This window comes from Anabrus simplex, chromosome 6 (assembly GCF_040414725.1).
Source record: "Anabrus simplex isolate iqAnaSimp1 chromosome 6, ASM4041472v1, whole genome shotgun sequence".
Classification (NCBI taxonomy): Eukaryota; Metazoa; Arthropoda; class Insecta; order Orthoptera; family Tettigoniidae; genus Anabrus; species Anabrus simplex.
Genome location: NC_090270.1, coordinates 106,884,316 through 106,890,315, shown reverse-complemented (window position 1 = coordinate 106,890,315; position 6,000 = coordinate 106,884,316).

Genomic DNA, 6,000 nt, shown 5'->3' with positions numbered 1-6,000 from the left:
GGATAAGGTCTTTGTTTAAACGGTTCCCAACTATTTACTTTCAGCTCATATTTATAATTTGGAATCTTCCCCGGTTTGGATCCGAATACTGTTTTATGGTGGCCTAAAATCCCCTTTAATTTTGACTTATCTTCTTCTCCTATCATGGCTTCTGATACTTTATTTTTGACTTTGTCCCCGAAATCTGGTAACTCAGTCTCCCTTTCCAATGCGAAAATCATTTCCTCAAATTCTTCTAGAATAGCATCCTGATTTTGATGTATGTTTCTAACTATATCTTCCACCGATTGTTCTGCCAACCAAATTCTTTCTTCTCCCTCAACGTTTGGTAGTTGGTTTAACTGAATTTCTGACTGATCATCACTGAGATTAAAGCTTATTACATCCTTTTCCATATCAATAACTGCCTTAAATTCTCGGAGAAAGTCAGCCCCTATAATCATGTTGAATTCCATTCGGTTCATTATAATGAATGGGTGAGACATGATATTACTTCCAACTTCTACATCTACATAAGCTTGACTTTTACATGTTGTAACTTTGTCTGGTATTATGCCTCGAATTTTAACTGACGCTACTGGTATAATTGGTATTTGACATTTCCTCTGTAATTCATCGATTAAAACTTGTGATACCACGCTGACACTGGCCCCAGTATCCACCAAACACCTGACCCTCAGACTCCCAACTCTGACATAAATGACAGGTAACTTCTTTATTTCATTATTCACAAATCTATCTTTATCCTCTACAAGATCTTCTGGTCTAGCTATCCAAGAATCAATGGTTGCAATTGCCCATCCATGATTATCCTGATGGCGACGTCCTGCGGTTGCACTATCTTGGAATACTACATTTCGGCTTTTTTTTTAGCTCCACTTCCCTCCATTGAAAACCTCGGGGCATTTATATTTAATCCACCAGATTCCTCTCTACGTCTATGAGCCTGATATTCCCTACTCTCAGCTCCATGACTTCTGTCCTGATTCCCTTGTTGAATCGCACTCTTCCACTGGTCCGACGATACTCCTTTCGTGGCCAACTCCTCAACATATCTTCTAGACTCATTCCTGCGTTCTTGAAGATCCATTCTGTCATTTTCTTCTCTTCTTGGTCGACCTCTTGCATCACCTGGTCTATTGTATGGTGGATATGGTCTTCTCATCTCTCCAAACCTTCCATATCTATATCGGTACCCTTGTCTTCTGTTTCCTCCATAATTCTGATTATAATTTGACTCATAACTTCTATCGTTGACTCGTCCTCTTCCAAAGGATTGAGCTTTCCAATTTCTTCCCTGGTATCCTCCTCGATACTCTCTGTTCTGATTATCATCGTTCTTATTGTTGTACGTGTTGGTTCCCTGGGTCTTCTTCTCTGATGAATTCTCTTCCTTGGTCAAATCAATAGTATGGACTGCTTCAATATTCCGATTCCTAGGATGATACAAGTTCGATGTTTGATCTAATTGCCTCAACAATACTTCGGCCTCTACAGCTGTTTTCACGTTCGCAGCTATCAATGTCCTTTGCACATCCACAGGTAACTGTCTTTCGATTGATGCGATTAACTCTTCTTCTGGAGGCGGACAGTCTAACTCCCTAAGCTTCAAAAGTTGCCCACTGAAAAAGTCTGCATATCTCGTGGGTACTGTGCTCTGGTATTTTCGTGAATACAGTTCAAGTCTGAGTCCTTGTTGAACCTCCTGACCCCAGTATTTTTGTAAAAAGGCACGCTTGAAACCTTCGTAGTCATCAAAACAATATTTGAATGCTTTAAACCAGATCAATGGTTGTCCATCTAGAAATCGCTCTACAATCCTCAACTGTCTATCCGGATGAATTCTATTGTCCTGAATATATTCTGTCATCTCTCTAAGGAAACTTTTCGGTGTTATCTCGGGCCCGCCAGTAAATTTCCTTGGCTTTCCCTCGGATAATCTCATCAATTCAAAATATGGAATTGGTCCCATAATCTGTGGCGTTGAAGTTCGTTCTTCAAATGGTTGGTTGGTAGTTTCAGGTAAACGGGTCTGATCTACTCCATTTCCCAATCCTACACTACTAGCATGGCTTCCTGCTTGCTCTAAGACATTTTGTTTATTTATCATCGATCGCATGAGCAGTTCTCCCTTAGTCTCCTGTAATTTCAATATCTCAACATCTTCCTTAAGTCCCTTGATTTGTCCGATCTCCTCTTTCATTTCTTTCATTAATTCTTCATGTATGTCCACCTTCACTTCCGTCTTATGGCACTTATGAGCCCATTCACTAATTTGCTTCGTTACTTCACAACCTTCAGCTCGAAGATCCGCTTGCACTCCATTTATTTCCTCCAAGAGTTCCTTCCTATTTTCAGCCATCTCTTCTTTCAGTTGGTCTTCTACCTTCTTAACTTCTCCATGGACATTATCTCTCAATTGCAACAACCGGTCATTGAATCCCTCGGCAGTCTTGACAAACGATTCATGTGTTTCTATTTGTAGCTTGGTGACTTTGGCGTCTGTCAATACGATCGCTTCCTCAATATCAACCATCTTATCCTTGATCGAATTTACAGCTTTCTGTTGACCCTCGACGTTTATTTCGACTTGACTCAGTTTCTCCGACAACCTGGCATCTACTTGCGATACTGTTAAAGCGACCTGATCTATCTTTTCTTCCAACTTGTCACTGCGGGTAACTGCTTCCATTCGGACCTCTTCTATCTGCTTCTCTAATCTTTGAGCATTCCTATCGCAGCCCTCTTTAACTATAGTTATCTCTGTCGATAGCTGATCTTTGATACTGACCATCTGGTCCCTAACTTCTTTAAATTGTTCATTTGCACTCTCCTTAACTTCTTTAAATTGTTCATTAACACCTTGAAATTGTTCATTTGCACTCTCCTTAACTTCTTTAAATTGTTCATTGACACCTTGAAATTGTTGGTTAACACCTTGAAATTGTTCATTTGCACTCTCCTTAACTTCCCTAAATTGTTCATTGGTGCTCTCCTTCGCTTCCCTAAATTGTTCATTCATGTCCTCCCTCAATTCATTCATGAGTTCGGTCATAAGACCCTTCATCACCTCCACATCTACCATATTATCTTTCTGAGAAAACGGGCCTTCCCTCTAACCATGTGCCGTGGATATGAGAAAGAATAAGTTCAAATTTCCATAATTACTATTATATAATTTAATTCCAGCTTCTTTACTTTACGTTACGTGGATAATATCAATCAAAAATTTGGCCAAACTTTGCCATGTAAAAGCTGTCCCTATTTCATCTACATTTTGCCAAAGTTTTATACAAAGAAAACAAAACCCGAAATAAATTCGCTAACAAATAATTAACACAGCCCCAAAGAAATTTAACATTGAACCACCGAATATCGCGATACTACCATTGGGCTTTCGAATTATTAAGTACTTCACATACAGTACATGCCAGTATACAAACACATGCCCTCAGCATTACGGCGGATATGACCGAAACAATGGCCCATATCGTCGTAAACTGACACCATAACATTTGTTACTGCCATTTTCCACAACTTGAGACCGAGGTCATCTCATCCTTCCACGAAAATCTACAATTTCTTAAACTATTGCCCCTGGCTGAATTTATTTGAAGAATAAACCAGACATTTTTAACCTCGTTTGGATTTAACACAATCCCTCTATTCTTTTGGGCATTTCTATTAAGTGACTGCCATGAGCCTATGTCCATAACAATGGTACTCACGATCTGTTCTCATTCAGTTTCGCAAAATAATCTACATTTACATGTCACTCATAAAATATCTAACAAAAATCGTGAAACCCGAAATTTAGGATTTTCCAAAAAAATTTCCAAAATTTCTATCATCACCATGATCAACTTGGTTCCACTTAATGGGTAAACACACAATCGTGCCCCACGTCACGGGCGACAACTCAACCCTCTACCCTTCCTGCCTTTGAAATGTGGCGCCGGCTCGAGACATCCCAGGGTCGCTGACTGGGTACTACCCTCAGAGATATCTTCAGATATTATAAACTAACCTTAAATTAATCAAGCGGGAAGGATAAAAGAGAAGAAATAAAATAATTAAATAAAATTCGAATGAGAACATTTACGAATGCAAAATTTATTGAAAAAGGCTAAACTTTGGCAAAGCAAATATACTTCTATACAAACAATAAACTCTTCGGACCAAATATTGTTCACAACCTCTATCACCCTCGACTATAAAATATCAACCTCATGACTCATAGATTTCAAATCCTTCTAAACACATTACTTCATCTTTATTACAATTCCCTTTCATCTTATTCATCAACTCTACTTCAGTACTTCAAAAATTTTAATCCAATTCCATTCCACTCATTTTTTTGGTACCACCATATTTCAAAATTTTCAATAATAAAATATTATAATAATCTATCATCATGACCTTTGTTAATTTGTCAAAGTACCTTTTTAAAATGTTAATACAACCAAAACTTCTTCCGTTCATTCTTTGAATAACAAATTCGTATTTGCTCTCCATACCTTTAAGTTATTTCCTCACCATATTATAAACCTTGTAGTTACCATTTACTAAATACCAAATTATTTATTTAAATACACTCTTCGAAATGAAATGTATGAGGCTGTGTAAATTCATTAAGCAACATCCGCCGTGTAATTCACAACTCATCTTTTAATTAATTAAATCCATTAAATTCATTATGATTTACAAATTCGCAGTTATCAATGTCGGTATAATTGTTACCTTGAAAATCATAAGTTTATCCAATTAAGTTTGTTAGATTTGGTAATTCAATCCAAAATTTTATATATCATAAAATTATTCATCACAAATTTTATATAAAAAAATAGTCCCTATTATGATTTGAGTCCGAAACTATTTAACTTATTCTTTCTCAATACCATCCTCCCTCATATAATGCTGATAATATGGAACGCACGCACGAAATCGAAAAGTAACCCTGACATAAATAAATTAAATTAATTTACCGATTCATTAAAATGATAAATATCTCACATATGCTTAATTAGCTGTTTTATCATATACAAACATATGCCTACCCTGTAGCAAGAAACCCTATACTATAATATTAAATACATCTTAACCTACACTGATTCTACAGACAATGGGATGAACCTCATTGCCGCAAGTATAAACAACCACATGAACTGAATTCAACATCAAAAAAAAAATATTGCAACTGCAAAATCAAAATTTGCATTGCCCACATATTGAAGAACATATAACATAAACAAACACAACATAATTTCAATCATATAGTCACAGGGGAAATCATTATACACTGGCTCGGCCGGGCATCGAACTTCGACCCTCAACATGGCATCATTACAGTGACCTATCATTATGCTTGCCGCAATGATCTGTCACGAAGTCTAGCTATCATTATTTAATCTAATTGTGCTGTCCTGAGTTCCACAAACAGAATTTTTCTTACGGATGAATGCGATATTTTGTTACTTATAAGACCTTACTACAGCTGCCATAGCCTCTCTAATACACAACGCGCCGTCCTGGTCTGTAGCCTTATCGCACGCCCGACTCATTTCATTGACACGGCATTCTAACATGTTCGCACCCACTTAAATTCTCTCTCTCTCTACTCTAAATGAAGCCATATGTTCCTCCACAATATCATGCGCCTGTGCGAACAGTTACTAATTATATAATACTCTCAATATATTTTATTCATTTCATATTTCACGTATTATTCTACATTTCTCACTCCATTATCAGGAACACGTATATCATTATGCCGGTATTTACATATATATATGGCGCTACACAATCATTGGTTCGACTCTTGCGGTCGGCATTTTGTGTCTTAGAGGTCCCTATTTCAACACTAGCTAACTACTTCTCGGACATTTTTAGGATGACAATTATTCCCTTCAGCACAAAATTTCTCATTGATTAACGGTGCACGTTACTTACTGATGACATATATTTTCCAAAATCCCACTGTAATGTGCCAGACAGTCCGGG